At 44.2% G+C, this 9,051-nt stretch overlaps 1 long non-coding RNA gene and 1 pseudogene across 2 annotated transcripts in view; one reads left to right on the forward strand and one right to left on the reverse strand.

Annotated features, from left to right (window-relative positions):
* Positions 1-3,401: 3,401 nt before the first annotated feature.
* Gm30531 (predicted gene, 30531) overlaps positions 3,402-9,051 on the forward strand; it is a 19,808-nt pseudogene continuing 14,158 nt past the window's right edge. The window contains exon 1 of the transcript NR_169114.1: positions 3,402-3,474. The product of NR_169114.1 is annotated as a predicted gene, 30531 (transcript). The remainder of the gene's footprint in view (positions 3,475-9,051) is intronic.
* The window catches only part of Gm41541, a 5,198-nt gene continuing 3,838 nt past the window's right edge, over positions 7,692-9,051 (reverse strand). Inside the window, exon 2 of the long non-coding RNA XR_876654.1 lies at positions 7,692-7,878. This is a non-coding gene — a long non-coding RNA (predicted gene, 41541). The remainder of the gene's footprint in view (positions 7,879-9,051) is intronic.

Genomic DNA, 9,051 nt, shown 5'->3' on the forward strand with positions numbered 1-9,051 from the left:
GGGGTTGTTTAGATAGTTTACTTGATCTTGATTTAACTTTGGTAAGTGGTATCTGTCTAGAAAAATGTCCATTTCATTAAGATTTAACAATTTTGTGGAGTACAGGTTTTTGGAGTAAGACCTAATGAGTCATTGAATTTCCTCAGTGCCAGTTGGGATGTCTCTCTTTTTATTACTGATTTTGTTAATTTGAATACTATCTTTATATTTCTTGGCTAGTTTGACTAAGAGTTTGTCTATCTTGTTGATTTTCTCAACGAACTCATTTATTCTCGGGATTGTTTTCTTTGTTTTTATCTGGTTGATTTCAGCACTGATTTTGACTTTTTCCTGCCTTCTACTTCTCTTTGGTGTGCTCGCTTTTTCTTTTTTTCTTTCTGGAACTTTCAGCTGTACTTTTATGAGACTGAAGCACTACCTACACTGCTTTTTTGCTTTAACATTTTCTTTGACTGATGTATCAATTTCTTCTATTGTATCTTCCACACCTGAGATTCTCTATTCCATCTCCTGTACTCTGTTGGTGAGGCTTGTGTCTATAGTCCCTGTTCGCTTTCCTAGGTTTTCTGTCTCCAGGATTCTTTTATGTTTTCTTTATTGCTATTTCCACTTTCATGTCCTGCACAGTTTTATTTCCTTCACTTGTTTAATTGTGTTTTCCTATATGGCTGTAAGGGATTTGTTTCCTCTTTAAAGTCCTCTGTCTGTTTGTTCATATTTTCCTGTATTTTTAAAAGAGATTTTATTCATTTTCTCTTTAAAGTCCTCTATCATCGTTATAAGATTGGATGTATGGTCATTTTCTTGAGCTTTGGTCATGTTAAGTTATTCAGAGCTTGCTGTATTGGGGTAGCTGTGCTTTGGAGGTGTCATAATATTCTGGCTCTTGCTGATTGTGTTTTTTTCAAGGACCTTTAGCCATCTGGATGGTTTTGGTCCCTGGATGTTCTGCTGCAGTAGGTATTGGGGTGGGGGTTGATCCTCAGTGATCCTGGTGAGGTAGGTCTCTGACAGATATCTTTGGGCTGTATGATTCTGGACATTTCTGTATGTTCAGGAGCCTCAGGTCCAATGAAGGTGGGCAGCGATGTGGCAGGATAATGGATGTCCTCCTGGGATGGCAGGTTGCTCAGAGCAGTTTGGATTGGCCCAGAGGGCTCAGATAGCAGGGAAGTTGGGCAGGGGAAGTGAAGCTTACCTGTATGGTTCAGAAGTCTGATGGGGGTGGAGAAGAGGCAGCCAGAGAATCAGTTTCTCTTTTGTTAAAAATGTCTTAAGTCCAATTAGGGAACTGTCGGTTACTACCAAGGTATCCTTGCCACTACTGCACTCTTAGAGTTATTGTACTGTAATGATCACTGATGTGGTTTATAGACACCATAGCTTGTAGCTACCTGCGGCCATTCCTGAAAGTAAAGATGGGGTTTTGAATGGGAAAGGCTTCGAGAGAAATAGCGAGCCAAGACAAAGTTTTCTGATCAAGGCCAATGTTTACTTAAGAGTCGTGGGGGCCCCCACCGCACTTCCCCCATGCCACTGGCAGCTTTGCAACACCCAGCTGGCCAACTGCAGCCTCACCCCCAGGAGGCACACAGCACCACCAGCCGCAGCCGCCCCTGTAGACTCCGGCACCCACTTCCCCGACTTCAGACTGGCCTCCCCTGGCTCCTCAACAGGCCACCTCAGAACCAAGGGCCCACCCTGCCATGGAGGCAGAGAGATAAGGGAGGCCCCTCCAAGCCCTCCCGGAGGCCAGAACCCCGTGGGTTGGGGGGAGAGGATGTCTCAGTGGGCCCCTTCACCCCTCCTCTGTCTGCACCCCTATACCCCAGAGCCCTGGAGGAGAGAGACTGGACTCTAGCCAGGCAGTCATGTGCCAGCACGCACAGCTGCATGCACGCAAGTTCACAGCGCAGGCACCCCCAGCTCGCCTGGATCTGACTCCAAGTGGCAGATCTACTCCTGGTAGGCAGCACCTTGGAGACCAAGCAGCCATCCCAGCGAAGACTTACCTGCCTGGCCCCACCACCTGGAGTGTTTCAGAGAATTACTTGGTGGCAGGCACGTGGCTGACTTCTGTCTTGGGCCATAGGCCTAGATCCCTACCCATGGGAATGCAGAGCCTTCTCCGCATGTGTGCGTGCAGCTGTCTTATGTATTTATATGTATGTCACTCTTTAAAGGCAACCTAGTTTATGGGGCAGCTGGACTTTGCATGTTAGAGTGAGCCCCAAGCCCCTTGGCCCACCACCCCGTTGACTGAAGGGCTCTGCCTCACTCCACCTCCTTATCTGCCAGCATTGCTGTTTCCTGCAAAGGAGTATGGGAAACTCCAGGACTCTTCTACCCAGCTCCTGCCTGCAAGGATTCCCTGCATGCCTCTTCCCCAGAGCCCAGGGGTACCTGGTCCCCATTTCCTATTCCTCTTTTAACAAAAGAGAAAAGAATTCCAAACCAAAAAAAAAAAAAAAAAAGAGAGAGTCGTGGTGGGACCCATCCTCCATGATGCCAGGATCTCAGCCACTCAGCAGGTAGTGGCATCTTGGAGGAAAGCTGCAGATGTGGCATGACAATAGACTTTACCTATGTCTGAAGACTCCACCCTAGGTGGGCTAGCCTGCTGTAGCAAGACAGGTCTGAGCAGCCTGCTCAAGGCTGGGGGAAGAGCACAATATCTGGGTAGGACTTTTCAATGGCTTCCTTCTTTAGAAGCTTGCATAGTGCTTCAGGTCCTGTAAAAGTTACTCATCAGGGAGGGGTATTCATTATGTAGAACAGGCTGGCGCTGAACTCAGAGTTCCCCTTGTTCTGCCTTTTTAGTGCTGGGGTTAAAGGCTTGCATAACCTTGCAAACTATATGTAACTGTTTGTCAGTGTGTCAGGACAATTACACAGGCTACTTAATACACATAAGTGAACATGTAGATCTTATTCCTACTTATATTAAAGACTTATTTTACACCGAATTGAAAACTCTAATTTAAATAGATGAGTTCCCAGGTCCATATAACATATGAAATTTAAACTATATAGAACAAGTCTGTCCATAGCCAATATCGGAGAGATAAAGTGAACCCCAGCTGTTCCCTTTCCTAGGCTGTGGTCTTGTGTGAGGCCAGTGCAGGCAAGGACAGTTGCTGTTGAAAGATCCTGAGAGAGAGTGAAAAATTATTTAAGCCCCTAGACCTGTGTCCAAAATAGACCTCACTAATGGCAGGGAGTACAACTTGCCCCAGTTGTTCCAGGAACCGTTCCTTAAACCTGCTATGCAAACTTGCTAGCTTGCCAAATGCTATAGCCCAATGCCAGGTGTTTGCGGTTTTTGCCAGATGTTTGCAGTTTCTGCCTTTATAAAACCCCTTACCCCTTGAGCTTGTCGTCGACTCCTCTACCGCTGCATGGGATACGAGTCACCCACAGTGCACTGGTCTTTCCCAAATTAAGCTCTTGCAGTTTGCATCAAGACCATTTCTCGTGAGTGATTTGGGGTGTCACCTCTCCTGAGTCAGAGTGTGGGGGAGTCCTCACGCTGTGGGTCTTTCACTGTTGGTTACTGATTACAGTAGTTGTATGGAGTTTAGAGAATGGTGTGTCTTAGCCTTTCCCCCTCTTTCCCTTCTTATTTTCTGAACATATCGTCCTCAGTGTTCCCAGAGCTAGAGATGGGATGGTATAACTGACTTTTTTAGGGTTGGAACAACATACCTTATTTTCTGCATCAGGGATTGAAGTGCAAACTTCTAGTTTCTTTGGAAAGTCAGGTAATTCAAGTGATGTTTTGCTGGAGCACACAGGTGAAAGGATGTATTTCTATAGCAAACATATGAAAGGACACATGACAAATATGACCCCACAGACAGTGGGAGTGAGAGTGGGAGTGAGAGCACTTGTTTGCTCTGTCTGCCTCACTATTCTTTGTTAACAACATGCATGTATTGGCTCTGCTGGTGGTAATGAGAGAGACTCGCTAAAGAAATTCTGGTGAGGTTCCTGTAGTTTCTTGCTGCTTCAGCAGCCTCAGCTGGTTGTTGAGCCTTGTGGTTCCTTCAGGATTAAACTACACTGGCTCACGTGTGGTGCCCACTTGCCAAGGGGATTGAACTGCAGCTGCTGATTTGTATTTGGTGTTTGCTACATGACTGAACTGCTGACAAAGACGACTGAGATCACCCCTAAAGAATTATTGCTAAACAGGTTCACTTCCCTTGTATCCTAATAAGTTTTCTCTTCCACTAGCTCTGGTGGGTGGTGGGAAAGAGGAGAGGTTGAACGTTTGTTAAAATAGGCTACAAAAAAATTATGCCTATAAGAGACAGCCAAGATTTTCTGCATTCACCACTGTATTAAAAAAGTAAATAAATTCTAGGTTTTATGTCAAAGCACTTTTAGCATGAGTCATGAAGACAAACTTGTTTCTGAGTTACTAAAATGACAAGTCCGACATCTAGTGATAAAACTAGTACAATGCAGGATGAATTCAGCCCTGGGCTCTTAGCTGTGGGCTGACTGTTGAGGTCTGCTCCTCCCCACCCCTGCAGCATAGCTATAGCCATTTTGTTCCATACCTGCCAGCTATTTCATATTGCTTCTGTAATATGCCTGCCAGTCATCGACACAGACAAATAACTTGACTCAGAGCAGGGTCATGCTGACCATATGTGCTGTTATGTTCTGTACATGCTGGGGTTTGTTAATCTTAAGATATCGAAGACTAAAAGCTCCACTTAGGACCAATCAGAATAAAGGTCAGTTAGAATTGTTATGTATAGCAAGTCAAAATAGCCTGAGTCAGAACAGACCACAGGTAGCACTTCCTACACCTGCACATGAGCTCATTGTGTGTGTGTGTGTGTGTGTGTGTGTGTGTGTGTGTGTCTGTGTTTTCCTTTATAAACAGGCCCTGGCAAATGTTTAGGGTTGTAGCTCAGCCCCTAAATTCTGAGCTGTGGCTCTGATAGATCAGTCTTAGGGTGTGTGTTCAATAAACCATCCCTGTCTGCTGACCACTGAGTTCTTGAGACAGCCCATTCCTCAAAGGTCTTTCCCCAAATCAAAATTACAGTATTTGGTTTTGGCTTCTCATGTTTGTGTTTTGGGGTGTGGGACTCTGGCATCTGAATGTTTTAGACTGTTCTTCTTCTGTATGCATTTCGTGGCCTACAAGCTGCTACAAGTTGATACCCCGATGGAGATTTAGGCTGCCTATCTTGCATCTTGAAGGGTTCCAATATAGGAGTCAGATATTGGGGTACAGCATCCTAGTATGTATCCACTTATGGTCCAGGCTGGCAGCAAGCCTATGGGGAAGCACTGCAGAGCTGGTCCAGGGCAGCCTGAGAGCTGAAGCAATGTGGAATGAAGCCAGAGACTGAGGAGGAAGGGCCGGTTTCAGCGGGGCGGGGCCACTCACCTAGAAACAGAGGATGTGTGTCGGGGTGGGGTGGGGGTGGGGGCGATGTGGTCTGTTTGATGGTTGCAAAGGGAGAGTGTAGAGTGGGTGGGGTTAGAGGAGTGATGTTAGGGAAGTCGGTCGCTGTGTGTGTGAGCCCAAGGAAGTGGGAATAAAAGCCAAGAGTGTCAACCCATTTTCAGACTGAGCTGGGGTGGCCTGCACCACGGGGTTGGAGATCTGAGTGCAGAAGACACGGCTAGGACCAAAAACTTTCCTAAGCCTCAGGTGCCTCTGGGGCGTCCTGGGAGAGTCAGCAGTCAGCACCTCCGCAGCAGGAACTGCAGCCCGGAGGTCCTGGAACTTCCCAGGTCAGAGGAGCTGTGCGGCTGGAGAATGAGTGGCAGCAGAGCAGAGCATGATCGGTGTCTCCGTTTCTCAAAAGGATAGCAGCTCTCAAAATTCTGCTACGAATGTCTTACCCTCATCGATAAATTTTCAATAATATTAGCTGGAATAATACTATTTCTTTTTATTGATCTTCTGGCTGCCAGATATTCTCATAAGAATAATCTAGTAGAATATTTGAATTTATCTGCTGATATTTGCAAACCTAGTTCTCTTTGCTATGGTGGAAAGGACAAAGTTATTGAAATTTACAGTCATCCATACTAACTTCCGTGTTCTACCACTTCCCAATTCAAGAGAGTGGCATATGGACCTAGGGATTCCCAGAGAGCTTTTAGATATTAGAGGAACCCCTGCAAATTTAATTGAATTTGAAAGTATAATTTGTTGTGAGTTCCACAGGTATGGCTGTAAACATTAACTTTCTTTTTTTTTTTTTTTTTTTTTTTGGATTTTCGAGACAGGGTTTCTCGGTGTAGCCCAGGCTATCCTGGAACTCACTCTGTAGACCAGGCTGACCTCAAACTCAGAAATCCGCCAGCCTCTGCCTCTTCCTCCCAAGTGCTGGGATTAAAAGTAAACTTTCCACCATTAATTTTTCATCTGAAACGTTTGTAATATCTGATATAAATACAATGTTGTAAAAAGTGTGTAACCAAGCTTGGTGGCACTCTGCTTTTATCTCAGCACTCAGGGGGCAAAGGCAGGTGGATCTCAATGAGGCTAGATTGCTTTACATAGTGAGTTCTAGGACCACCAGAGCTACATGGTGAGACCTTGTTTCAAAAAACAATTCAAGAAAAAGAAGAGGTTGGGCAGAAGAAGGAGGGAAGGAAGAAAAGAAAAGAAAAGAAAAGAAAAGGAAAGGAAAGGAAAGGAAAGGAAAGGAAAGGAAAGGAAAGGAAAGGAAAAAAAAGGGTTTTCTTGTTCTGAGTTCTTTTCTTTTTTTTTAAGATTTATTTATATATTGTATGTAAATACATTGTAGCTGTCTTCAGACACCCCTGAAGAGGGCATCAGATCTAACAGATGGTTGTGAGCCACCATGTGGTTGCTATAATTTGAACTCAGGACCTACAGAAGAGCAGTCAGTACTCTTAACCTCTAAGCCATTTCTCCACCCCTTGTTCTGAGTTCTTAATGTTGTAAATTAGATCCAGGAAAATCACAGTATGCTGTTTGAGGGAATCAGCTCACATTTTTTCACAGTTAGAAAAGGCATTATAAACCAGCTTGAGGTGGTGGCACACACCTTTAATCTCAGCACTCCGGAGCAGCGGCAGATCTTGATATATATGCACAAAATTTTCTTTTTTTTCTTTTATTAGATATTTTCTTTATTTACATTTCAAATGTTATCCCCTTTCCTAGTTTCCCCTCCAAAAACCCTCTATTCCCTCCCCTTTCCCTCTGCTCCCCAACCCACCCACTCCTACTTCCTGGCCCTGGCATTCCCCTATACTGGGGCATATAACCTTCACAGGACCAATATCTTGGCGTTCTTTGCCAGCCTGGTTTACAGAGAAAGTTTAAGGACAGGCAGGGCTACACAGAGAAACCATGTTTTGAAGAGATGGGGGATTAGAGGGGAGGAGAGGGAGGGAGAGGGAGAGAGAGAGAGAGAGAGAGAGAGAGAGAGAGAGAGAGAGAGAGAGAATTAAAAAGTATTATAATATTAGAAAGCATCTTGTGAATAACTATGATAATTCATATACATCAGAAAAATGCCTGCAGTCCTCATTTCTTCTTGGTTCAAGAAAACCACTATGTCTGTGGACACATGACCAAACTTAATGTAGAACTCATCTTGTAGTCCAGGTTGGACTGGAATTCACAGGTTTCCACCCACCTCTATCTGCTCATTGCTAACATTTTAAAGATGTGTACCAGCAGGAATTTTCAAGCTGTTGTCTTTTATTTTGTGATTTGTTGACAATCAATGGTATAACTGTGGACTTCTCCCAGGAGGAGGGTCAATGCCTGGTCCCTGCTCAAAGGTCTCCGTACAGAGATTGGATGTTGCAGAGTTAGATGAGTCTGGTTTCAGTAGGTGAGAATAGTTTTCTTGCTCCTCTGAGTTTCTGACAAATTAGAGTACAAGTATGTGAGATTTGTGTGAACGAATCTCAGATCCCACAAAGTAAAAAAGTAAGATTCCACAAAGTGAAATCTTTAGAGGAACAAAAATTCTATGAAATGTTTTCTCTTCTTTGGTGTGTTCCTTTGGAAGTATAAGGCTTCCATCATTTTAAGTCCATGATAAATTCAGAACATCGCTAGTGTATACTATTCACATTCCAATCATTCAGTTTCATTTCTGACCCTGAGACTTTACTGAGCTGGGATTGGAAGTGAGGTTCAATTTATGCTAACTGAAAATGCTTTCTAAGTATTTTCAGTATTCTTACACTGCGTGACAATTGTGGAGGGGTCACTGTAGAATCCTCATGTGTAGGGGGTTTCACATTCATTGGGGGCAGGGGAGGGGAGTGTAAATCGTGGTAGGCAGCAATGCGTGGTATGGGTGGAGGTCAGTGCTGAGAGCAGCTGATGGGGGTCAGCACTTAAGAGGGGCTGATGGAGGGGTTGGGGTGTCTGTCCAGGTACTGATAGGGCTGCTGCCTATGGCAGCCAGCAATTAGAGAAATTACTCAGGATGCTTTTCTCTCAGGGAACAAAACATGATTACTGTGGCTCGCATTCCCTGTGCCAGAGGAAAAACCCTGAACTCTTATAACTCTTAGCAGCCAGTGAGAAAGAAAAGAAAAGAGAGAAAATTCATAGACAGACAGACAGACCCCCACACACATATACACACTGAGTGGATGTAGCAAAAGATGAACATATTGACAGACAGACGGAAGTATGAATGGCTGGAGGAAAGCTCCAGCAAACAGGCTCTAAGCATTTCACACACACACACACACACACACACTCAAACAGTTTCTGGGTGGAAGGAACAATATTCCAACAAGCAGGCTCCAAGCATTTCACACATACATATATTACACAATATACATACATACACAGAGTTGGTAGATGGAGCAAGCTCCAACAATCACCCACTCAAGCTTTACATATTTACATACATACAGATTTGATGGATGGAACAAAGTTCCAGCACATTCCCATATAAACTTTACATAGATATATGTGTGTATATATATATGTGTGTGTGTGTGTGTGTGTGTGTGTATACATATATATATATATATATTTCATAGATGGAACAAGGTTGAACAAAATTTTTTCTC

Source organism: Mus musculus, chromosome 17 (genome assembly GCF_000001635.26).
Source record: "Mus musculus strain C57BL/6J chromosome 17, GRCm38.p6 C57BL/6J".
Lineage (NCBI taxonomy): Eukaryota > Metazoa > Chordata > Mammalia > Rodentia > Muridae > Mus > Mus musculus.